Source organism: Platichthys flesus, chromosome 11, assembly GCF_949316205.1.
Source record: "Platichthys flesus chromosome 11, fPlaFle2.1, whole genome shotgun sequence".
NCBI classification, from domain to species: domain Eukaryota; kingdom Metazoa; phylum Chordata; class Actinopteri; order Pleuronectiformes; family Pleuronectidae; genus Platichthys; species Platichthys flesus.
The window spans coordinates 928,857-956,604 of NC_084955.1; the positions used below are offsets into that span (position 1 = coordinate 928,857).

General features: G+C 40.4%; 1 protein-coding gene across 7 annotated transcripts in view; it reads left to right on the top strand.

The window, feature by feature from the left end:
* Positions 1 to 2,703: 2,703 nt before the first annotated feature.
* ncalda (neurocalcin delta a) overlaps positions 2,704 to 27,748 on the top strand; it is a 62,568-nt gene continuing 37,523 nt past the window's right edge. For 6 of the 7 annotated variants that reach the window (XR_009923823.1, XR_009923820.1, XR_009923824.1 and 3 more), the window contains exons 1-2: positions 2,704 to 2,871; positions 4,985 to 5,112. The gene's annotated coding sequence lies outside the window, so the exon portion shown is untranslated. Of the gene's footprint in view, positions 2,872 to 4,984; positions 5,113 to 24,383; positions 24,442 to 27,748 lie in introns of all 7 variants that reach the window. The other variant, XR_009923821.1, reaches the window with a different exon arrangement.

Sequence of the window (27,748 nt, forward strand, 5' to 3'; positions counted from 1 at the left end):
GTCTGGTATACAGTACATTTACATTATAAAGGTTACGTGTGCAGTATGCAACATCACAGTGCTAAGGTGAACAATACATACTCCCACATACTAATGCTGCAGCCACAGCCTTCTCCTCCTCCGTGGATTCCCCCTCTCACCCTCACTCTTCTTCTTTTTTTAGCACAAGCTACGTTTTGGTTGAAGTCAGGTGAACTCACCTGCTGCTTTTGTGTAGTGTTTAAACCTGATTGGTGTGTCTACAATTAAGCAATCATGTGTTTGAACAGCTGATGGCTGTGTTTAACCAATTGGCCATTAGGGGTGGTCATTTGAAAGGCAGTGCGAATTGCAAGGAAGTGACAGCATGATATACTTCAGTGTCTAATGTATACAAGTGTGTTTAGTGTTTTGCAGATCACTGTGTGTATTGTTTTGCAAAAAGTGTGAAGCTGACATTGTGCTTATAGTGGTGCAGATCTGGGCCCATGTTTTGTTCCTTGAGTTTAAGGTTTTGATAATTGTGTAATACTTTTGTTGTTAGTGTTTATGCAATCGAAAAAAACTGTAAGAAGTTGTTTTTTTTGCACCCGAACATGTATGAGATGAATTGAGATCATAGATGGGAATTAACTGTGGAGCACAGGACTTGATCACCACCTGCTGGTATTCTCTACACACAACTCCCTGCCTTTAACATTGATTGATTGATTAATTCATTCATTCACACTTACTTCTCTGCACAGATATCATAATAAGTCCTGCAGCATACTATAATAAATATAAAATGATGTAAACTCAGAGATGTGGGTGCCATTCTTCTCAGTTGTGATATGATATATGTGATCTTGAAAATACTGTAATCCGTTAAGCACCGGATGGATAACTAAACCCAGACAGGCACCAGCATAGGAACCAAAGAGAGCAGGGGTCTTACCAGTGCTTGCGGTTAATCCAAAGCTTATTAAAACAGGCTTTTTTTCTAGAATACAAAGTCTCTGTAAAACAATGGCAAATGCTTTAGTGTCAAAAGAGACTGAAGAAAGGAAAACCCTCAACCCACTATACTAATCAGAATCAGAAAGGATTTATTGCCAAGTAGGTTTACACTTACCTGGAATTTTCTTTGGTAAAAAAGGTGCATACATTGAAAATAAAACATAAAAACACAATAAGTACTACAAAAACACAATAAGTACTTCACATAAGAAAGAAATAACTATAAATAAAACAAACAAAACAAAAATAAATACAAGATATAAATGCAAAACAGGAGAGAATGAGGATGTGCAATGTGCAATATACTGTAGTGTGTGTTAATGTAACACAGAATTGAGGCGTGGGGGCGGGATAAGAGTCAAAGACAGGTGGGGTTCCCAGGCCTTATTGATAAGCCGGGAAGAAAATGGTCTTGTGGCAGGAGGTTTTGGTCCTGATGGCCCGCAGCCTCCTGCCGGAGGGAAGAACTTCAAAGAGTTTGTGACCTGGGTGGGAAGGATCAGCCACAATCTTACCTGCACGCCTCACATATATATATATATATATATATATAGTGTATATCATATATACTCTTGAGGATGTCTTTAGATCACGAGGATCAGTTAACACGCAGGCAGACAAAAAGGATGACAAGGAGCTCTCTTAATCAATTCACCTCCTGCATTTGAATTCAGAATTTATATTTTGAGGCCATGTAGGATTGTTGCGATTTAATTTAATTTATATATATACATATATATATATATACAAAATATATATATATTTTTGTTGTTATCAGTCTTACATACTGGATCAAATATATTTTCATCGGTTTTAATAACTGCTTATTTTTCTTCCTGCAAGATGTTTATCAGAGCAGTGGTAATGCTGGTAGGTGTAAAGCATCCACTGTGACTGGATGCCACAGTTCACAAGTCAACCTTGCGTAAATCTGCTCTCCTAATTTAAGTAGTGAGGAAGTGGATTTCTATACCAGCAATCATCAGGGATTTAGAAAGTGTTCCTTAATCAAAAATCAATTGCTGCTAAAATCAACACAAATTGTCACCACCAATAACAGCCTTGAATTTACTGGACAATTATTTAAGACCAAAGTAAAATGATGATCTGTATGTACTATTAATACCGTACAATGTTTTTGGTATAATAACACTAAAAAAAATAAAAATAATAAGAAGAACAATAATCATGACAATGATGATAATAATAATACAATATTATTAGTATTAATTATTATTATTTTTAATACATTATTATTATTAATAATAATACCTTTTATTATTATTATTATTATTATTATTATTATCCTGATTGCCTACCCATGGACGAGAGGTGCAAATCAGCTAACTCTGGTGCAATTGATTAAAAATGGTTATATGATGAAATTCTGGTATGGTGCCTTAGTAAATCCCGAGGAAAATGTCTAGCTTCCCTTGTTGCCCACTAGATGACGCCTCAGTTTGATTTTAAATGATTGCGTCGCGCTCTAGTTGTGGGGGTGAATAGATGGAATGGAGAAGACAGAAGTCTTACTCTACTCTTTGACCAAATACAGAAAATGCAAACACAGATATATATATATATATAACTATATATATATATATATAAATATACATATATATATATATGCATAGAAATATATAGTAAAATAACCACACCGTCGTTTCATAGAAACAAAACATCAGTGCTTTCCAGAGGGCGCATGCGTCATGCCGGACCCAGACCGGAAGATGAGCCAGATCTGCCTCCCATCAGTCTTCATTGAATGCGATCTTTAATGTAGCCACACTGACACTTGTTGCGGTTTCATGTGTTCGTGTTGCTTTGTGCTGCTGTGTACAGATTTCACGGCAGATGAAGAAGCTACGACTGGTGACACATTGAACCTGGGCGGTGAGTCTTTAGTTTGATCTCAGCTGTCTACAGCCTGTTTCACTTTCATTCCTCTGGAGACCTCCATGGAGACTCAACACACAGTTACTGTGGTAAACTCAGCATCGTGTCCTCCTCTCACAAGTAAACAGTCCGGTAAACATTTCCGTCCCTGCACCGTGGTTTATCCGATGTGTAGCTAGCTGCTATTCCAAGGGTTTGTGCTGTGTTGAAGCGTGTGTAGCTGTGGAAGCATCTACAGTAGCATTTATCGTTTGTTATGCTAGAGAGAGCTGCGTAGGATACAAACCAACCCTGCAGGGTTTCAATGCTCCGCCGGCTTTTCTCCCAAACTTACATCTGTAGTGTCCTCGGTGTTGTATCTCACTGTTGTGTATGACCTGAGCCACTAGGTTTCCTCAGATTGGGTTGTAGATGCTCAAGTGAAGGGGTAGGTGTGTGTGTGTGTGGGGGGGGGGGGGGGGGGGGGGGGGCAGCAGTCTTTAACCATGTATGTAGTCTCTCTTTACACACTCCCATTTCACTGCAAAATAGATATTTCACAAATATCCACGACTTTTCCTCATTGAATATATTATGTGAACCAAAGCATGGGTAATATGGCTGAAACCATCTAAAGACGGGGTGGAAAATAACATCAGGTCATTACATAATCACTTTACACAGTCACTTTAAATATCACATTATGATTTAGGATGGATTAATAATCCTGAACGAAGGTTGTGGTTTAAAACTATTCTTTTTGAGCAGAAAAGGGTAAGATAAATAGATAGATAGATAGATAGATATTGTTTTATCGCCCAGACCTAAATCGCGTTAAGATGAGTGAGAAGCTTGAGCTAAATCATTGATCAAGCCATATTAACTTTTTGCAGACATATATATTTGTTGGCCAGAATAATGTGAAATACAGAAATGCTTAACTAAGTCAGAAATATTATCTTTATTATATAGTTCGTTCAACAGAGATTTGTCATAGGCCTATTTATTTTACATAGAAAAATGTCCAGCCCACATTGTGCATCTTGGTCACAATTCTTTAAAAAACAAATATGTGTTGTTGTTTTCAGATCTTTTCAGATCTTTTTTTTTACATCGATCAATCTTACGACTAATAACTCAAATTATTGATGAATTATTTGGCTATAAACCATCCGAAAAATGTTCATCACAGTTTTCACTTTTCCCAGCTGACTCACAATAATACAAAAATGAGTGATGGCTGAATTCTATTTGCTGCTTCAGTTTCAGGGTCCTGCTATTTTGCATGCTAACTTAGTGTTGTAATCCCTATGCTCTTCTTTGCACATGCACTGTGATCAGTGTCTGTTACCTTGAGCCCATTAATGACAAAACTATTCTAAGCACTGTAGTGAAAGAAAATGCAGAGCAGTAATCCTTCAAACTTGAGAAGCTTGAACCAGAAATTTTTGTTGGAAATATTCTTACTTAGAAAAGCGACATAAAAGATAAATACATTTTTAAAAGCATTACAGATTAATTTAGCTGTAAAATCAACTATCATTTAATCAGCTGTTTATTCCAATTTAAAGTTGGAGCAAGTCCAAGATCACTCCCTTCATAGTGAAAAGCATGTATTGAGCACATCTCTTTAGGAAATGTCCCTTGATATAACTTCTGGTATGACATTGCACTAAAAGAACAACTCCACTTGTCTCTCAGTCAGTGTGATTAGGATTTGTTTTTGTCTTGTGATGTGGCAGGAGAGTAAAACATATTACAGCAGTGTCAGAGTGTGGAAAGTGTCTGGATGTTCAAAGTAGATTTGTCACCTCATCTTGTGTGTTCATAACATGAATGGAAAGACAGATGAGCCAACATCTGGGGCACGTCGCACATCTGCAGCCTGTGATATCCCCCCCCTTACAGCTGCAGTCGACATCAACTGGCTGAAAAGGAAGGAGTTTCACTGCTAGTGTTAACCGGTTTATTTAACAGAGCTGCAGGTGAATGATGCCTACTTGTGTCTCTTTTTCTTTATTTCCTCTGCCAAGGACGTTATGTTTTCATATGCATTTGTTTGTTTGTCTGTCTGTTAGTAAATTAACAGGATTAAACACTGGAAAGTTACTTTCTTTACATCCCTCCTCAGGTGCTGTTAATTTGCAGTGAAGGTCAGTGGGGAATAAGGAAGGACACTGTAAACCGAGATAGCAGAGGGAGCGAACCAGCAGTGTGACACCTCTTCCCTGGGCGGAAGGAATCTACACATTCCATCTGGTGAGTGACACAACTACAGAAACCAAATTAATTGTTAAGGACTACATGAAGGCTACATCCACACAAATACAATCTCTGTCTAGACAAACATTTTGGGTCTGTGTTGGAAGAAATCTCTGTCTGTACCAAAATACTTGAAAATACATCCAGGCCATTCACTAACATTGGTCATGGGTGTGCCAGTGTAAACAGGAAGCCGACCGTCTACTCTGCAGTTGGTTGCTTAGTTACTTAAAATACTTCAAATGAGAAATAGCAATGATAAAAAATAAGAACAGGGATTTATTTTCTCGGAACTAAGATTAGGTGGAATTGCTACTGACCGTAATTGTTAGCAACATTTTGCATCCAGCCGTTAGTCAAGTCAGGACTGATAAGACCCAATCAGGAAAACATGTGGGTGTGATATACTCGCTGTTAAACCATGTGCATGCATAGGTGACCAGTAGAGGGCAAACCACAGAACTCAGACTGTTTTGTAGAGTGCACCGCTCTCTTCTGAAGATCTAAACATAAACTAAGATGACAGCAGTCAAGGAGATTAACATTTGGCTAATGTTAAGATCAAAACATAAATGTCGAAATGTGCCTAATTCCAGAACTGGTCACACAGCTTGTATTAAAAACTCTGCGTTTTCTGATGCTGATGACAGGTCCCTAATGATGTGCCCATTTACCCTGTCAAGTACTCATTACTGTCCTGACCTTTTATATGGTTTTAACATGTTGCATTCATTTCTGAGGATGTGGACAACCTACGCACCAAATGGATGCAGGATAAGTGAAGCAACCATCTTACATACAGTGCTGTGAAAAAGTATTTGCCCCCTTCCTGGTTTCTTAATTTTTGGCATAATTGTCACACTTATGTGTTTCAGATCATCAAACAAATTGTAATATTAGACAAAGATAACCCAAGTTAATACAAAATGCAGTTTTTAAATGATAATTTTATTTATTAACGGAAAAAAGCTATCCAAACCTACCTGGCCCTATGTGAAAAAGTAATTGCCCCCCCTTGATAAATCATGAATGAACTGTGATTAACCACATTCTTTGGAAAGCTGAATTCAATTTCACTAGCCACACCCAGGCCTGATTACTGCCAGACCTGTGGATTCAAGAAATGCCTTAAATAGAACCTGTCTGACAAAGTGAAGTAGGCTAAAAGATCTCCAAAAGCAGCACATCATGCCGCGAGCTAAATAAATTCAAGAACAGATGAGAAACAAAGTAATTGACATATATCCCTCTGGAAAGGGTTACAAAGCCACCTCTAAGGCTTTGGGACTTCAGTGAACCACGGTTAGAGCCATTATCCACAAAAGTGAGAAGACTTGGAACAGTGGTGAACCTTCCCAAGAGTGGCCGGCCTACCAAAATTACTCCAAGAGCACATCGACGACTCATCCAGGAGCTCATAAAAGATGGAATCATGTATTCTGCTCTCTACCAGAAAATCCTGAAGGACAATGTCTGGCCCTCAGTTTGTGACCTCAAGCTCAAGCGCACTTGGGTTAGGCAGCAGGACAATGATCCGAAACACACCAGCCATGCTGTGGCACGGCCTCAAACAAGCCATTCATGATTGAAAACCATCTAATATGGCTGAATTAAAACTATTCTGCAAAGAGATTTATCGCAAACGCTTGATTGCAGTTGTTGCTGCCAAGGGCGGCACAACGAGTTATTAGGTTTAGGGGCAATTATTTTTTCACATAGGGCCAAGTAGGTTTGGATAGCTTTTTTCTTTAATAAATGATATCAACATTTTAAAACTGCATTTTGTATTTACTTGGGTTATCTTTGTCTAATATTACAATTGTTTGATGATCTGAATCATTTTAGTGTGACAAATATGCAAAAAATTAAAAAATCAGGAAGGGGGCAAATACTTTTTCACAGCACTGTACATGTACGTGTAGTTATCACCAAGTATATTTTGGGATTAAGTCTTAGTCTTATGCTGGGCGCGCAACACCAAGGAAAGCCAGGCACCTCCTTTCTGCGCCCTTGTTACACAATTGTGCTGTTCACATGGGTTTGCGCAGTGCCAAGGGCGCCTTGCGCCCTGCCCCGATGGTTTCGTCGAGTCTATTTTTTTCGCTTGCCGTGAGCCTATCGCACCAGGACACACTCTGAAAAATGATATTAATGACATATTTTATATGATAACGTATGGGATGATATCAAATATGCATCCCATACTTTATATTCCCCTTCTGTTGTCCTGGAGTTGTAATTTTCCCAGTTTTCCCAATCACATAATTAATGTGTCCCTTTGCCCATCCACTACAAGAACACAAGCAGATAGACAGAGATAAAAAGAGGGGCAGGGGTTGGGTTGGGGGGGAGGGGCTATGAAGACCATCATCATTTACCCCCGAACCCCTACATTGAACATGTTACATACAACAAGGCTGACAGGCGCGGAGAAATCGGAATCACGTGTGAACAGCCATAGTCTCCGGCGATAGTCTCTGCCCATCCAGGCTAAAACACTACTCCAGAGTTTTCAAACTACACCCCCTCATTCCATCCATTCAAGACAGATCATTTTTGAATATAGTAGTTTCTGGTTCAATCATGATTCCATGCCAATAAGTTTCATATTATTGAAACAACACCAATTTTTCTTCAAATTAAGATTTTTTGCTGTGGTAACTCACAGATATGGCCGGTATCATCAATCCAAATTAAAGTTTAAATATGTCACCTGAGCACTATAGTTAACATTGCAGTGAAATATAAAAACACTACAAACCAAACTATGGTGTAGAAATAAGAAAAGTTGGCTGAATTATCTCAATGAAAATATGGCTCGCTCTTTAGTCTGTCATGCATTGTGGGAGTAACGACTGGTGTTTCGAAACTTTCTTTCTAAAATTCAACCCTTTCAGTACTTGTCTTAGGTCTCAACCAGTGTGAGTGAGAAATAACAATATTGTACATCATATGCCTGGGAAATTAAATTGTATTACAGTTTTAATGGACTAAATATACCAGGGGTGACAAACCTTTCCCTCCGAGCCATTTACAAACTACAAGACAACTCATGAATATGAGTAAATATAAAGAACCGACATTCTGTTTAGATGACAACTGGCTCTACCTCCTCAGCCACAGCCACCCATAAATTGTTATTTTTCCAGAGATTTAATATTCAGTATCAATTCCACAATTATCTATACCAAATTCAAAACCACAGCAAAAAATAGAAAGCAGAGGGTTCTGCAGACAAATGTGCAAGCGTGCACACACATCCCCACTCCTCCAGTTTGTGTACAAGCGGTAGTTTAAACTGACAAATGGTGTGAATATATTCATTTAAAATATCATTATGCCACAGGGATAATAAAGGAACTGATTGAACCATGATGACAGTAACCTATCATTGTGAGCAGCCAGATATCATCATGTGCTGTCACTTCATTAGCCGAAACAAGGTGAAGTTTGCCTTTATAAACACTTTGTTGAGCGTCGCTACAACAGCCACCATCTGCCACTGTAACGTTACCCTTTCAGGATAGGCTTGCATGTATTTCCTCTTTTTGTTTGAAATTCTCTGTGGCACCATTGCATACTGGTTTGTGGCTATTAGTTCTTCCTGATGATATGATATATATCCATACACCACACTTGGTGAGTCGTTTTTTTTCCCCACAACTCATGTTGGATCTATTGCTGCTCCCACACTAGCTGACAATCCAAATGTTGTTTTTGTTATCTGTGCCTGCCTACTTCTGTCCAAGGTTTACATCAGACCTCAGACGTTTTGTAGGTTTATTATAATTTTTTACCTATGGCATTATGGGCGGTACACCAGTGTAGAAGGCTCTCCTGTGGTTCCCAGTGGTTGTAGATCTTTAAGTTTTACACTTCTTTACTTCTTCTTTATGCGAACATATTTATTTGCTCTTGATCACATTTCCTTACATGTTGATATGCCCAGAAAACTACATCTCTCTGCAGCCTCCAATTCAAATGTCAGCTGTACACACCAGCTGGCAGTTAGACTCAACTCTGTATGTGTGTCTGTACATGTCTTTCTGTCTCTGTTTTTCTGGCATCTCTTTCCTTCATTAGGATCAGATGGATATGTAGAGACCAACTTCCGATGTCTAACAATCTGGTTATGGGCTTCATGGCCTGATGCTACATAAAGCAGGATATTTCTTTTTTTTTTAAACTTTTTATTTTGGATTTTGAATTTTGAACAGAAAGAAATAAAGGGAAAAAAACATACAACATACTCATGGGTGTAACAGTATATGGTCACATTCTTCTCAATACATCGAAGTACAGTGTCACACTATTCCAGGCACAGTGCAGACATAATCCATTTTTCCCAACGTTCAACACATTTCTCCAATTCCAATCTTAAAATATAAGTCAGTCTCTCCATACAGTAAACTTCTTTCACTATCCCCCTCCACTGGTGCAATGTTGGGGGGTCAGTTTGGAGCCATTTTCGGGTTATAGCCTTTCTACCACATGCCAAGAGAATCTTTAGCAGGTATTTGTATTTGTGAGGGATAAATTCTGGTATTTTACCTAGATACAAAGTAGTAAAAGAGTAGTCTAATTTAATTCCCATCATCTTACATATTTCATTAGTTACTTCCCTCCAATATGGTTGAATTCTTTGACAAGCCCAAAAGATATGAAAATGATTGGCCATAATGGCTCCACATTGTCTCCAACAAAGCCCCGGACTCTGAGAGCCTGATTGCAAAGCCATTATTTTAGGAGTGATAAAAAACCTCACAACATTCTTCCAACCAAACTCTCTTAATGATCTTGAGTTTGCAGTGGTTGTTTGTGTCTCACATATCTCCGTCCAGGACTCATCTGATATTTCTGTACCAGACTCCTTTTCCCATTTTTGTTTGATGTATAACGTAGAGTGATTTTTGGAGGTTTGTATACTTTCATATATTCGTGAGATCAGTTTTTTAATGTTGTTTTTTTCATATGCTTCATGGAATATAGAGATCAGGTTATATTCTTTCCCCGTTTTGATTTGTGATATTTTATTAAAGTAGTCTCTGGCTTGTAGGTATCTAAAAAAATTGCATTTTTCCAATCCAAATGAGTCAGAAACTGCCTTATAACTCTGAAATTTACCGTTAGAAGTGAGTGAACAAAAGGATGTGATGCCTCTCCTAATCCACTGTTTAAAGCTCCCGTCCAGTCTCGCAGGTTCAAACTCTGGATCATATGCTACCCAATTCAAGACCCTGGCCTGTTTCTCTAGCTGCAATTTCCTAAACACCCTAAACCACAGTTTAACCGTGGATAGGGTCCATTGATTCAAGCTGTTATAATTATTTTCTGCTTGGCTTTTGTTTCCTAATATTGATTGTATTGGAATATCTGTCTGTGTAATTTCCAAAGACTTTCATTTAGATTCATACTTTGGTGTACACCAGTATACTAAGGGTTTCAATTGTGCAGCATGATAATAGGCCTGTAAGCATGATAGAGCTCTCCCTCCCCTCTCCTTCTTCAGCTGCAGTGTCTTGAACTGTACCCTCGGTCTTTTACCGTTCCAAATAAACCTTGAAATCCACCCGTCCCATTCATCAAATTGTTTGGGTGGTATCTCCAGGGGTAAGGACTGGAAGAGATAAAGAAATTGTGGCAACACATTCATTTTGATTATTTCTATTCTATTGCTCATATCCAGCGGGAGCATCGTCCATCTAGAGATGTCTGATTTTACCGCTTTGTTGATGGGGCCATAATTAATTTCAGAAAGCTTCGACATATCCTTTGGTAGATTTATTCCTAGATATTTTATTGTGGAAGAGTCCCATTTAAAGTTGTACTTCTTTTTTATATCTGGATGGGGAGTATAATTAAATGTAAGGGTTTGAGTTTTTGAAGTATTTAGCTTATATCCAGAGTACGAGTTGTAAGTCTTTAATAGACACATCAATCGGGGGATGCTCGAGTCAGGGGTTGTGATAAAGAGCAGGACATCATCCGCAAACATACAAATTTTATGTTCCTCTCCTCTAATAGTTATCCCCTTTATCTCAGGGTCCTCTCTAATTGCTTGGGCCAAAGGTTCAATAAAGAAGGCAGACAAGGTCGGGCTCAGGGGACATCCCTGGCGTGTCCCTCTTTCTAGGCGAATAGTTTGTGACAGGTTTCCATTTATCCTAATCCTGGCTGTTGGAGAGGAGTATAACGATTTAATACATGTGATGAAGCAGTCCTTAAAGCCAAATCTTGCAAGTACCCTATACAAATATTCCCAACCTACTGAGTCAAAAGCCTTTTCGGCATCTAGACTAACCAACATTGCACCAATTTTGGCCGAAGTAACATGACTCATCACCTGTAATGTTCTCCTTAAATTATCCTGTGTCTGTCTATTTAGAACAAAGCCTGTTTGGTCCAAATCTATTAGCTCCGGGATAATAGCTTCCAGCCTTTTAGATAGGACTGAGGCAAATAGTTTATAGTCTACATTGAGTACTGATATTGGTCTATATGAGCTGCATTCCTTTTTATCTTTACCTTCTTTTGGGATGACAGAAATGACTGCTTCCTTCCATGACTGCGGGGCTTCTCCTGTTCTCAAAGTGTGGTTAAGGCAGTTAAGCAGCATAGGGGTTATTTGTGTTCTAAATGTTTTGTACCATTCAGACGAATATCCATCTGCACCAGGAGCTTTATTAGTTTTCAATCTTGAGATGGCTTTATTCAGTTCTTCTAGCTTTATCTCAGCCATAATTTCTTTATTCTGTTTTTCTCCTATGGATGGTAGGTCCAGCGAACTTAGAAACGTCTCTATTATTGTGGTATCGGCTCTGGTTGGTTGAGTGTACAAGTCCTTATAATATAGTTCAAAAGAGCGTTGGATGTCTTCTAGATTACCGCTCATATTTGTTGTCATAGGGTTCCTAATTTTATATATTGTATTCTTTTCCTGTTGTTTTCGTATCCTCCAAGAAAGGAGTTTCATAGACCTCGATCCTGTCTCATAGTACTTTTGTTTGGTAAATTTAAGTTGTTTTTCAATTTCCTCATCATATATACCATTTATATCTTGTTTGATTTTATTTATTTTAATTAATATTTGAGGATCTTTTTGTTCTGTATGTCTAATCTCTAGTGACTTAAGTTCCTCTTGTAATTCGTTAAGTCTTTTTCTGTTTTTCTTTTTTCCTTGAGGCCGTAAGGGCAATTATTTTACCTCGAATTACAGCCTTTGCTGCATCCCACAAAGTATTAGGAGACACTTCTCCATTATCATTATACTGTAGGTATGTTTCAAATTCCTGCTGGATCTGTTTCTGTACTGCTTTGTCATTTAAAATGCTTGTGTTAAGCCTCCAAAGTGTATTTTTCCGTTGGTTGTTTAAATATAAGGTTAAATATACGCCTGAATGATCAGATACGTCTCTAATCCCTATCTCACAATCCCCGACCCTATGCCAGTCTGATTTATACATATATAAGTAATCAATCCGTGAGTAAACAGAGTGACAAGGGGAGTAATATGTAAATAGTTTTTCTATGGGATGGGACTCTCTCCACACATCAATCAGGTCCAGTTGTGTAAGCATTCGCTGAATCAAGATGGCATTTGGGCTTTTCTTTTGGCGTTGGTTAGATGTATCTAATTTTGGTTGAAGTTGGATGTTAAAGTCACCACCAAGAATCAGGGTTTCCTGTGTTTCCTTTACCATCAATTCGAATATTTTCTTTAAAAAAGATTTGTTACTCCCTGGGGGAGCATACACATTAAATAAAGTTACTGCTTCATTATCTAATTTGCCTTTTACTAAGACAAATCTCCCTTCATTATCTTTCACCTGAGAAATAAATCCAAAATTTACTGCATTGGGGATCAGTATGGCCACACCTCTCCTCCGGCCTGATTTATGAAATGAATAATAGGTATTTTGAAACCCAAGCTTTTTTAATTTTTCATGTTCAGAAGAAGAGAGTTCTGTCTCCTGCCAATATATTATCTGCTGCTTTTCTCGCTTCATTTTTGCAATAATTTTACTCCTTTTTATCGGATTATGCAGCCCATTGACGTTCAGTGTGACTACTTTGTACTCCTGACGATGCATATCTTTTTCCAAACTGTGTTAACTTGTGTGACATTACCCATGATAACAAGAACAACGAACAGTGAACAATGAACTTGAAAAACAGAAAAAAAAGACTTCCAAGTCCGAAGTTCCAATAAAGCTTAAAAATGAGAGGAAATCCTCGCGTCCATCGAGGGCCTCTCTGTGTCAGAGATGGTACTCTGCACCGGTAACATTTAGAACAGCTCCCAACAATCGGTAAAAAGTTCAAACCTGTCCAGCTCTGTGAGAAACGATAGTCAGTGTCTTAGTAGTTCACCCACAGACGCTTCACTCTGTAGCGTCAGATATTCCCGGAGTGGCGCGCTGAAAGCTCCGTAGTTTCTCCCTTATCCGTCCGCGATCCACCGCCCGTCCGGATCGATTTGCACCCGCTTTCTCCCACGTCGATAATCTCCGTTGTTTCTCCCCGGTAGGGTCTGGCTCTATCTCATTTTCCAGAGTGATTCCCCTCTTCTTCAGGTCCTTTGCAGCCTCCGCCGCGCTCTCGTAGATCCGGGTGCCGCTGTCAAAAAACACCTTAAATTTAGCTGGATGTGGCGTCTGGAAGCGGATACCCTTGGCTTTGAGCTCTCTCAGCATTCCCGCGTATGCCTTTCTCTTTTTCAAGATATCGGGAGGGTAATCTTGGTCGAAATAGATCCTCTCATCTCATCTCATCTCATTTTCATCCGCTTATCCGGGGTCGGGTCGCGGGGGGAGCAGCTCAAGCAGGGGGCCCCAGACTTCCCTTTCCCGGGCCACATTGACCAACTCTGACGGGGGGATCCCGAGGCGTTCCCAGGCCAGTGTTGAGATATAATCTCTCCACCTAGTCCTGGGTCTTCCCCGAGGTCTCCTCCCCACTGGACGTGCCTGAAACACCTCCCAAGGAAGGCGCCCAGTGGGCATCCTTACCAGATGCCCGAACCACCTCAGCTGACTCCTTTCTAAGTAAAGGAGCAGCGGCTCTAATCCGAGTTCCTCACGGATGGCTGAGCTTCTCACCCTATCCCTAAGGGAGACGCCAGCCACCCTTCTAAGAAAACTCATCTCGGCCGCTTGTACCCGTGATCTCGTCCTTTCGTTCATCACCCAGCCCTCATGACCATAGGTGAGGATAGGAACGAAGATCGACTGGTAGATCGAGAGCTTTGCCTTGCGGCTCAGCTCTCTTTTCGTTACAACGGTGCGGTAAAGCGAACGCAATACCGCCCCCGCTGCTCCGATTCTCCGGCCAATCTCACGCTCCATAGTACCCTCACTCGCGAACAAGACCCCAAGGTACTTGAACTCCTTCACTTGGGCTAAGGACTCATTTCCTACCCGGAGTAAGCAATCCATCGGTTTCCTGCTAAGAGTCATGGCCTCAGATTTAGCGGTGCTGATCCTCATCCCAGCCGCTTCACACTCGGCCGCCAGCCGATCCAGTGAGTGCTGAAGGTCACAAGCCGATGATCCAATGAGGACCACGTCATCTGCAAAAAGCAGTGACGAGATCCTCAGACCACCGAACTGCAACCCCTCCCCACCACGACTACGCCTCGATATCCTGTCCATGTATATCACAAACAGGATTGGTGACAAGGCGCAGCCCTGGCGGAGACCAGCATCCACTGAGAACGAAACTGACTGGCTGCCGAGGACGCGAACACAGCTCTCGCTTTGGGAGTACAGGGATTGGATGGCCCTGAGGATAGACCCCCTTACCCCATACTCCCGCAGCACCTCCCACAGTTTCTCCCGGGGGACCCGGTCATACGCCTTCTCCAGATCCACAAAACACATGTAGACCGGATGGGCATACTCCCAGGCCCCCTCCAGGATCCTTGCGAGAGTGAAGAGCTGGTCCGTAGTTCCACGTCCGGGGCGAAAACCGCATTGTTCCTCTTCAATCTGAGGTTCGACCGAACCCTCCTTTCCAGCACCTTGGAGTAGACTTTACCAGGGAGGCTGAGAAATAGAAATAGATCCTTTTCCCCTCATATCGAACGACTTTTTTCTTCCATGCTGTGTGCAGCACCTGCTCTTTCACTCTGAACTCGAGGAAGCAAATCACCAGTGATCTTGGCGGAGCGCCTTGGGGAGGTTTTGGAGCCAGTGTCCGGTGGCAGCGCTGTATGCCGAGGTCCATGTCCTGCTACCGGCATGCCGACTTCTGATTTTATTAGCTTGGTCACAAACGCCGACAGATCGGGCCCCTCAGACTCTTCCGGTATACCGTGTATACGGAGGTTGTTTCGGCGTGAGCGTGCTTCTAATTCGGTTAATTTAGCCTGCAAAGTCTCTTGGGTCTCTAATGCCTGGATGAGAGCCTCCCTCGCAGCTTCATCCCTGTCTTCGATATCAGATATACGTTGTTCTACCTCCGCAACTTTGGCTACAGTAGCATTTAGCTCGCTAGTAGCTTCTTCAAGTTTCTGGTTGATTTCTCCTTTAAAATCGTTCAGTTCCTTCTTCATGTCGTTGCAAAGAGAGCGTCGGAAATCACTCATTTCACTTTTTAGATCTGACCTGAGTGCCTGAATCTCGTTGTAGATAGCCTGCATGTTCGGGTTAGCTACTTCTTTATCAGCGCCGCCATTGTCCTCATTGCCGTCTTCGTCTTCATATGTTTCGTCGGATGTCGCCGATTTATCATGTTTTGAGCTTGGTTTAAGTTTAGTCTTTCTTTGCTTCTCCCCTTCCATGGTTAATATCAGTACTTTTTTTTTATCAGTAGGGTTTTTCTAAGGGGATTATATCACACCGGGTGGGAGCTAGATTTTCAAGCAGCCATCAGGTTCAGCGCCACCGGAAGTCCTTCCAAAGGAGGATATTTCTCATCATATAAGTGCAGACAATTATTTGAGAGGAGTCAGTGCTGCATTTGAGCCTGTAACAGTATCATATCAGTGCAGCCATACGAACTGTCATAATGGGTTGCAGCTGTGGTATTTCACACTCATCTCTTTTTGTATGTCATTCTGCCTGCTCTTTATGTGGCTTCAAACTCACCTCCAGCACAGCGCAGTGTGGGCACATTAAAAACTCAACATTATGTACAGTTACAGTTGTTTGTATCCTCACTGGGAGTAAGAACCCTACTCATCTCCCTGTCTGAGTTGTTGTAATGTTACGTGGATTTGTTCCCAGTAACTTGACATGAAAAAATCCTCCTATAATTTGCTTCCATATTTTTTTTAATTCTCAATATCATTGTCAGAATGAAGTAGGATGTGTTATTTGTCTGATTTGTCAATGTTTAATAGCCTCAATCCCAATATTGGATCGAGGGAGGTCTGTGTTCACCCATTACAGTACAGTACATTACATTACTCATTTAGCTGATAGCTTTTATCCATTGTAACTCACAAGTGCATTCAACCATGAGGGGACATACCCAGAACAGCAAAAATCATGTAACTACAATTACTTCAAAAAAGCCAAACCACAAGTGCTACATGTAAGTGTCATATATAAGTGCTATTAAAACTAAACTTGATATATCTTTCATATAAACACCAGGATTGATGGTGGTTATAAGACTTCATCTTCTTAACCAAGGTGTAGTTGGAAGAGATGTGTTTTTTAGTCTGCGGCAGAAGTGGTGTAGACTTTCTGTATCCTGATGTCAATGGGCAGCTCGTTCCACCATTTAGGAGCCAGGACAGCAAACAGTCTAGCAGAGCGGGGTGGACGGGCTGGTGTAAAAGGTTTAACCATGTCCTGGATGTAGACTGGGCACGTTCTGTTCGCAGCATGGTACACAACTACTAGTGTCTTGAAGCGGATGTGGGTTGCTACTGGTAACCAGTGAAGGGAGCGGAGGAGCACAGTAGTGTGAGTGAGGTTGGTTGAAGACCATTCGAGCTGCTGCATTCTGGATAAGCTGCAGAGGTCAGATGGCACTAGTAGGCAGACCAGCCAGAAGGGAGTTGCAGTAGATCTTTCAGTAACTTTCTAAAACCATCAATCTGTCATTGAAACCCGCTTCATGCCCAGATTGGGCAGCTGTGCAGAGATGAGTTAAAAGCCAGATTTTGTACCAGCCTTTCTAGCTCTATTTTTTTCTCCGTAAAAGTACAGTATTTCTGACTAACTGCACCACCATGAATGTCTTCCTGGAAACACTGTGAAAACGTGCAGTGCTATCCTCATCTTTACTCAATATTATTATATCATATGGTGGCTGGCTTTAACTCAGCTTTCCAGTTTTGCAATGTACTATCCGGATCTTAAACAGGATAGGGGTACATATCTTATGTGCTAGCTCTGAGAAACCATAAATCGGCCAGTACAGCTTGTTTTTGCTGCCCCAAATCTGCTATTGCAGGTTTAATGAAGCCTGGGAACAAGCACATGAATATGCACATTCTGTATTTGTCTTTGTAAAGGCAGCTTTGGAACTTGAATGTGAAGGAGAGAGAAATCGCACAGCAGCTTAGCACAACGTTAGTCTTTTTTTACTTTTTACTTGCGTCTTTAGGCTTGTCCAGCTGCTTAAACCTCAATCTGTTGGCTCAAAGGCACACATTGATTTATTAATACAGACTGAAGAAAAAACAGAATGGAGACTTCTTTTGTAGAGCTCATTACAAAACAGTTCCTGACAGACGTGCATTTTTAATCTCATGTTCTAAAAGTTGTATGAACTATGACACCCTTAAACCACACACTCATTACCTCACCAGCCTCACATTGACACCAAGGCCAGACAGATTGTCAGAAGTGGTGGCTACTCGGTTATGTTGGGAGAGCTAAGAGGAGTTGAGCTTGACTACAAGGCCATGAGTCAACGGGGATGCCCTGAGTAGCACAAGGCTTTCCCACTGTGTGAGAATTCTATGGTGGCTGAAACGCTTGTCTCTCTCAGACAAGCATGAAACCCTGGGTATTCAGTTGACAATACAGGGATTTTTAATGATTTGAATGATTTTTATTTCAATTCTATAGCATGAATTCCTAGTAACATTTATTTAAATGGGATTTTTTGTTTCTTGCAATAGCAATACAACATTTTCAAGTGTAAAATGTGAGCATTAAATGTAACAAAATGCTCTCAGAAGTGTGTGTTTTGTGATCTGCAAATGAAAACTAGAATAACTGGTATGAATGATCATTTGTGAATAAATTTGTGAATTTGATTGTAATGGTTAAAATGTCTAAATAAATTGTGGGTCAGGAAATGTGCATATGTCAATGCTAATTTAACACAATAAAATAATCAAATATTAATACGAAAAAAAGCTTGTGCAGACTGCATTCACTCATATAAATGAATTACTTTTGTTCTAAACCCTTTGACAGACTTCTTATTTGGAAGTGGGGTTTATTTCACAGAGTTTGCTATAATAACACTTTTATAGCAAAATATAGAAAACACAATTTTCTGCCCTCTGTCATAGCACAGAACTAACGAAATCTGCCAGAACACAATATCATGGATTTTAATCTCCCTCTACAGAATAAGTCTTTTCTGTTTTTACTTACGTTTGTACAGTTTGTTATATTAAAGTATGGTGGCCCTGAGAGCTCAACGAACAGCAACTTAAGAAAACACATACAAGTTGACAAAACACATGCAAGTTGACAAAACACAAGCAAAGTAAGAAAACATCACTCGCGCTGCAAATAGACACACGCGCTGCAAATAGACAAACGCGCTGCAAATAGAGGCGACACAACAGAAGTGTTTCCAGAGGACAGCTAAAAGGGATGGACACCGCTGCCACAGGAGACACTAAAACATCCACCACATCATACAAATTCGGTTCCGCACAGCGGTTGGCAACCCGCGGCTCTGGAGCCGAGCGCGGCTCTTCAGCCCCTCTGCAGTGGCTGTACAGTACAGTGTTGTGCATATGTTTCGCAATCGCTGAACTTAACGAATCAGTTTTCATATTATTAACGTGTACGTAACAATGAACGTGAGTGAACGTCACGTTAATTTTTTTAATCATCATAGTATCAGGCCCTCATGAAATACCAGGAGCGTGTGCGTGCGTGCGTGCGTGTGTGTGGGTGTAGCGGGCTGACCGGTCTCGGGGCACCGACCGCGCCAACTCGCTCAGAAGAGGGGGCAAAAGGTCTCTTTTGACTCCCCCTGCTCACTATGGAGAATACATTGCCTCAAAAACAGGGGCTTGCTTGTTAGCGCTGTTTATTCAGTTTAACAGGAGAAGACGGGATGTCTCTAGATCGGACCATCTTCAGAGCTCAGAGCTCACTGTTGGTCTCTCCGAGCAAGTGGGCGGGGTCGGAGCCCCGGTGCGCTGGCCACACACACACCCCCCACACACATACCCACGTCCGATCCTGGTATTTCATGAGGGCCTGATACGATGATGATTTAAAAAATGAACGTGACGTTCACTCACGTTCATCGTTACGTACACGTTAATAATCTGAAAACTGATTCGTTAAGTTCAGCGGTCGAGTAACATATGCACAACACAGCCGCGTTCGGCTCCACAGTTGATAGGAATAAAGCTTTTGATGTGTGTGAGCTCCTGTTTTCAACTTGCCGACCCCTGTGCGGAACCGAATTTGTATGATGTATTGGATGTTTTTGCGTCTCATGTGGCAGCGGTGTCCATCCCTTTTAGCAGTTCTCTGGAAACACTTCCGTTGTGTTGTCGCCTCCGTTTGTCTATTTGCAGCGTGTTTCTGTAATTTGTTGTTTTGTGAAATTGATGAAGACGTTTTCTTACTTTGCTTGTGTTTTGTCAACTTGCATGTGTTTTCTTAAGTTACTGTTCGTTGAGCTCTCAGGGCCACCGTTTTTAAGCCATAGTCATGACCATTATTAACATATTACATCCATAAACCTGTCAATGCAGGTGAATATACATATGTAAATGCACACCTTCACACACATGCACACACAATTTGAGCCCACATTCTCTTTATATAATGTTCCAGTTTGCCATCCAGTGCACAGTAGAGGAGAGGTGGGATGAAAGCTTTGCAGAGCGACAGTTACATGAGAGAGTAATGGTAATGAGTGGGGTGGAAACTGTGACAGCTGGTCTGCATCAAGTAGGGGAGCGCAAGAGAAGCTGTAAAAGAGAGGAGGGGTTACAGATGGGAGTATTCCTACGCGAACATGGTAGGACAACAGCTCGTTGGAGCCGCAGCCCAGTTTTATTGAGCAGATGAGCGAATCAGTGATGAAGCGTGTCTCGCCCAGACACCTACACTGCCTGGGCTGCCGTCCTTGGAGATTGGCAATGCATTGTTATGTCTTTCTCTGTTTTTCTTCCTGTGTTATTTTGGTTTTAATACCTAGTTCCATTTCTGTATCCATCCCTGAGGTTTTTATATTTGAGCAGTGAGAGACTTTACCGGCCATTGCTAAGTGACAAGAAGACCATTCCCGGTCTTCGGTGGCGAAGCAGTCGGGACAATGCACTCTGCCAGGGAAGTGTAGATCATGGAAATTTGGTTTAAAGTTATTGAAAGTCATGGAAAAGTCATGGAAATCCATTGGTCAAAATGTGTATGAACCCTGAATTTGAAATCTTGCATTTAAATTCTGTAAAGTCAGTCATTATTTTTTAAGAAAACAAATACAAAAGTTAAGCTGTTGACAAGAATAGCAATAAATGCAACACCTCAAGAATTTTAGAATATGTGGGTCAGGCTGTCTCATATAATGATTTGAAATATCTGTCAATAACAGCATTAACAGTAGGGCTGGGGCGACACGTCGAGGTCGATTATGTAAATACGTATATTTGCGAAATGTGCGTCTAGGTGTTGTATGAAAGCTGGCTGCGCACAGTCAAAGCATGGACTTACCTGAAGAGCAAGCTGAAGCGGAAAAAAAAAAAACCCACGATCATCTGGCATAGATCACCAATAGTCCGGACCGGACGCAGGAGCCGTTCTCTTCGGACCCAGACACTGTTATCAGATTAAGATGGAGCGTTTTTATTTCTCGCATTTACGATTTATTTTAACCTGCGCAGCTTTTTCCGTCTTTATGGTAGTAAATGCTGATGCACACAGTAGAGTTCACTTATCTCATTGAACACAGAGAAAGTTTTTTTTAGTTTAATGTTTGTTAAGATTGTTTATATGTGAAAGAAGAAAAGGAGAGACTCAAACTCAAACCAAAACCAAATCTTTTTATTTATACTTATTTATAAATCTTTTTATTTATACATATTATTGTTGAATTTGCACAATGTTTTCACATACCCCTAAAAATGTACAGAGCATTGATCAGATCAGATTTGATCAGAGCAAGCAATTGCACTAATTTTAATTTGGAGAGATTTTGTATGGGACTGTGAAAGGCTGATTAGCAGTTCAGACTGGGCTTTATTTTGCTGTGGAATAATGCCATGCAGGGCATATTTATTTGTATTTAGATCACATTACATTTCATTTAACTGACGCTGTTATCCAAAGCGACTTATAATAAATGCATTCAACCATGAGGGTAAAAACCCAGAACAACAAAAATCAAGAAAGTAAAATTCTCTTAAAAATATATTTGTGTATATCTATATTTAAGGGAAGATCCTTAAATAAATATAAATGAGTTTTATAAAAATATTATTTTTGATAAGAATTAAATTCTCAGACTGGAGTTGCCATTGAGTCTTTATAATAGTAAGCTCTGCAGAGTTACACAACAGGCAAGGATGATCAGAATGGAACCACTGGCTGCAAGTTAAAAAAAAGCCAGGACTTATGCCAAGAGGCGTTTCACAAGACAATATGAAAAAAAAAAGAAGACATGCCAGAACTAATACAAAGAGGTGCTTCATAAAACTTAATATGAAAAAGATATGAAATCCTCCTCTGTTTCTACCTGCTCAGAGACACCTGGTCAGTTGAATTTTCCCTTACAATATATTAATCAAGTAATAAAATACAAATCGTTGGATTAATACAAATTATTGATATTTTAATTGATAAAAAACTAAAATAATAGGTGCAGCCCTAGTCAACAATGAGTGCCCTTATAAGCTGCACTGGTGATTTGCTTTTGGGCTGAACATTTTCATAGCAATTTTCAATTATTCATAATTTTCATAAAGTTGGTACCGCACCATAATATGATGGTGGAATGACAAATGGTATTCTATTCAATATGAATAGCACATGGAAAATCTCTGTGTCAATAATACATTCTCACACTGACCACGAGCATAGCTTGATGGTAGCTGACAATTTCTAAATCATGTCTAATCTTTTGGATTTCATAATTAGCTTGTTGAGCTGTGGGGTTTGGTCATTCATAAGTGTCCCGTATTAGGGAACATACGAATGCTCCTGATCTTCTATGCTTCTTTTGGAAATGAATGAGAGTGGCATGGGTGAAATAAATCATACCCAAACCTTAGCGCAGAGCTGGAGGAGTACTGATACCAGAAGGGGAATCCTCAAACATCAGCCAATTTTGACCCATCAGTCTTCTCAATGTTCTTCTTTAGTGTCATAGCCCAAAGGCTGACAAGCTATCTGATAAAAAACACTAAGTGGTGGATAAAACGTTCCAAAAAGCTGGAATTAGTCAATGGTGTCAGATCATGTCTGCGTGTCACTCCGCTCACTTTAACACAGTCCTGAGTGTGCGTCACGTCTCGTGTTGTACTGTGGTAAGTTTGCAAAGTAACATCAAAACTAGTTTGATGCATTTGGCTTTCCTTGGCACAGATGAAGTGAAAGATTTTTGGCTATAAGTGTGCTTGGAGAAAAAAGGTTGCATTTAATTAAAGAAAACCTCTCCGCCTGTTATGCACAGGGCTGGTTCAATCATGCTTTTGGGTTTGTGTTGCAGCCAGTAATACATAAAACATGTACATTAAACATGTCTTATTCAGTGTTTGTACCAGTTTTGATGGTTTGTTTGTTCTGGAGGGGTGAAGAACTCTGTGGATAATTCTGCTCCCAGTAATAATGTGTGGTGTTATTAGAGAGAGCTTGGGGGATGTTAATGGACAGGACCCTGGGGGTTGTGTTCCCCATCCGCTGCAACACGGAAGCTAGTTTTCCTTACATTTTTCTCAGGCAACCAACAGGAAATGGCTTAAATGGCATCGTATTGTCATAGCTGAGAGAAACACTTTTAGCTTGGTATGTTAATTATTATGAAATGACTCAAAAGCACTATAATAAACTGAAGTCCTCCATTCTGGACAAGATGAGCCATTGTCAGACATGTACTGAACTCTGCAGATCTTCCGATACTCCTGAGTTGGAGCTTGCAGAATTCCTGTCGTACACCCCCAGTATAAAGTCTGCAGAATTCCATGTGAGTGCACAGCAGGGGATCTCCACTTGATTCATATGACATACACAAATGTGAAAAATAGAGAAAATCTAAATAACTTAGAAGTGGTGTCACACATGTAGAAAACACCAACAAAGATGTTTGTGGTTATAAAAACCGACACATACGTCCATGTGTTCTGAACAATATCTCCTGCTACACCACCACTCACCTGAATCCTGTGGAGAATTTGTTGCTGTTAGCATAGAAACCCCTGCAGCGTTTTGCGTGTGTTGATAGGCAAACTGTGGTAAAAGTCTTGACACAATTCTCTGGACTTCCTTCGCAGGACATGCCATAAAAACAGCTTCATATACTCCTCACATTCTACCTAGTTTACTGCTCATTTCATTGGTCAATATTAATTGGTATTATTATAAATGTTCATTCTTCAATCACCAATGTTACTCTGCTTAATAGAAAAGCACTAAATCAGTAACATTCCAGAATCTGTCCAGTATTTTTGAAGCAGGAAGGACAGACTACCTGTAAAAACCAGACTTTACATCTTTGAAGTCACCCAACCCAATGGAGACTGCGAAGTCTAACTTATTTTACGTCTACTGGTTGTTAGGAGTCAAAGATTTGATGGTGTGGCTGCATTTAGTTTAAACACATCACAAAAAGTTGAGTGTTGAGACTGAGAAAAACTTGTGATGGATTATTTTTAGCCATATCAGTAGCATGGCTGCAGGAATGGCAATTTTTAGTTAATAAGAAAATACAAATCTGTGAAGCAAGATTTAATTTACCAAACCCCAAGCAACGCCAAGAAGACACTTCCTTGGAAAAACAATGAAAGACAGAAAGAGAGTATGCTTTCATCAGACTTTATCCCTAGATGCCATATTATTAGCATGGCTGTAAGCTCTTGTTTAACTATTTGAAATATTTTCCCTTGTCTTCCATAGATCCGACTGTGCTGTCTGATTGGCAGAAATTATACTGTGAGAGACCAAGACGCTAAAGGTTTGCACAAAAAAGATTTAAATCAGATTTTAACATTATTCTGTCATTTGATCTTCAGGGAATCATCCTGGATAGACAGCATTATTGTTTTTTTTTAATTTTGTGAATGCAGAAATCATAGGGGCAGTAAGGAGGGACACACTGCTCATTGGTTGTGTTGGTTCAAAGACTTATGTATGATATGAAGGACATTTTGACATACGAAAGCATGAGAAGAGTATATTGAATTAAAGTGAGACTTTTTTTTCTTACCCCAGATCACTATGTGGATCTGCTTAGGGCTGCTGCACATAGATATTTCAAAAAGTTGGAGACCACAGACATAATAATAAACTTTGCAGTTTTCCAAACAAATTCAAAAAAGGGCTTTTCAAAGTTTAAACAAGATCAAATATGTTAATACATGTATAAATACATATTTTTAGATAATGAGATTTTGTTCTGGTAAGGGGAAAAAATTTACTAAATGGGGAAAAGCATGAATTCATAGGGGTAAATATGTCATAAGTCCACTAAGTTACTAGCACCATAGGTGAACAGGGACAAATTACATAAAAAAAATTGTAAAGGAAAAAATAAATTATAAAACAATGTTTTCAGAGATTTTTTTTGTCAATCTTTTATAACATTTTGCAAGTATTCAAAACACAGTTTTCTATCTCTTTTAAATTTCAGAATGATAAGTATCCCATAAGTTTAAATGTCTCATCTCATCTCATTTTCATCCGCTTATCCGGGGTCGGGTCGCGGGGGGAGCAGCTCAAGCAGGGGGCCCCAGACTTCCCTTTCCCGGGCCACATTGACCAAGTTTAAATGTGGCCTGTTGAAAATATTTCAGTAACATGTTAATGATGAAATTATAGTATCATAATCATAATCAAAACTGCTCTCCCCTGTCATAGTCCTTGTGTATTTTGTTTAGGCTAAACAGCTAAATATTTGATGGTGTAGCTACATCATGCATAGATCCTCTTGTTTCTGGTGCTGTTGTTTCCCATGACTCTGAGATGAGCCAGACCTAGCCCAGTGTGATTTCCACACAGTTCCCAGGCCCTCAAATGCCTCCAAACACAGGCCATTACACAGAGTCACACATACACACACACACTTTTGGTCTGATATGCTAACTTTAACTTGCCAACCACAAACATACACACACACACACTGGCCTGAGGGGGCTCTCAGACCAAGGGAAAGCTGCAGCTTTTCCAGTTAAGAGGCCCACTGCTTTTCAACAAGGGCCGATTGCATGTGTCAGGTCGCTTGCTGTCAGTGAAACCTCAGAACTACTTTTTATGGACAACCACAGTCTCATTGATTTGGGCTTGTGTGTGCTTTTTTTTTTACTTATACTCACACAGGTATTTCCTGCAGAATGCCTAGTCTTTACCAACATTCTCTGCCATCTCCCTCCAAGAGCCATCTGGAGGGAGCATAAGAGCAGACAGATCTCTGTAGAGACAAACCTGTTGGCAAACTGTTGCCTCCAGCTCATCTATGTTAGCAGCGCCTGCAGCAAGATCAATAAGTGGGCAGGTGCATGAGAGGTGCATTTTTGGCAAATTGACGCAGTGCGCAAAGACACCATTGTTTGTAACAGAGCAAATAGACCTAAATGAGCCTCTGACTTTCTCTCTGGTTGAACATTGTAGACATACATGTAGCACAAACAACAGCTATTCTGATTGTCTCAGATCACACCATTGTTATTATCTCAGAAATTGTATCTGGCCCAATCAGAAGCTTGGATGGAAGTAATAGGTAGTTACATCCTATCATAAAGGGCTGTGTTTCCCTCTGTTACACATATACATGTACCTGAGAGCAGTTCCATTATTAATACAACTGTATGAATGAGCATAGACAGCGGAGAAACAAACAGATAAAGGGCAAAAACCAACTGCAAGACAATACAATAAAATCATATTATAAAAATGCACATTATGGCATAGTGACTTATCAAGCAGCTTTAGCTACTTTCCACTTGGCTTGGGCAATGTCATTTAAATTGGCATTTGACAATGTATGCCGTCAAACAACGATGATGCCAAGGAGGGGGGTAGACATCGTGCAAAAGGGTTAATAACAACAATATATTACAACAACGATTAGGAGACCATTTTACCAATAATTAGAATTTACGGATCTCTCATAACCTAGCTCTCACACCCAGGCCACAATGACATTGCTTTTCATTTCCTGCCAATATTAGCAGAGTGACTACACTGCTTGCGGTTCTGCCACGGTTCAGCTGTGGTTCAGCCACAGAAGCAACGCTGCTCTTCTAGAGATTTGAGGTCTCGCAGATTTTCTCTGCTTACCATGCAAGGTTCACAGCAGAGTTGGCTGTGAAATAGATCTTTCAGCACAGTTTCTGTATTTATCTGTTGAATGTTTCACAAACATGCTTGTTTGCAACACTTCCTGTACCCTTAAAAAAAATGAAGCAATTTCGTGTGGCAGGCTGTAGCCCTCTGTCAGTGTCGAATGAGAGGGCTTGGGCATCACGGTGTGGGCTCAACTATCGCCCAACCCTTTCAACTGAGAGTAATTGTTTACAGCTTTTCCAAAACAAGAAAAATACTTTCTTTCTTTCTTTTTTGGTAAACCTCGTACATTAGATTAGCCTGATGAGTAGGGTTGCAAAGGGGCGAAAAATGTCTGGTAAATTTTCAGAAACTTTCCGAAAACTTTCCATGGGAATATTAAGCTCTGGAATTTTGGGAATTTTGAAAAATACACAAAATAAACGCTGAGCAATAACATCATTCAAAACTCTACTTTAAAGATGTATGGAATGCAACACATGCTGCTAGTTGAAGCGCAACCCTCCACTGTGCACAGATAATTCCCAGCATCCTGCACACTACAGCAGGGCTATTGAGGCCTGCTGTAGTGTGCAGGACTAATCAGGTAAGTTTCGATAATATTACTGGGGAAAATATATTAGCATGCTGATTGCTGATTGTTCATCTAGCCTATTTCTATTAATTTATCCATCAACTGTAAAATATTTTTAAAGACGATTCCAATTGTTTGGCCTACTATTTATATCTCTGGCATTGCATAAGTTTTTTTTTACAATCTTTTTTCTCATCTTATTTGAGAAAAAAGACGGCCTGTCTCTAGATCGGACCATCTTCAGAGCTCAGAGCTCACTGTGGCTCCGAGCGAGTGGGCGGGGTCGGAGCCGGGGCCGCTGGGCTCGCTACACACACACACACACACACACACACACACACACACACACATACACACTCACACTCACACTCACACTCACACTCACACACACACACAAACACACAGA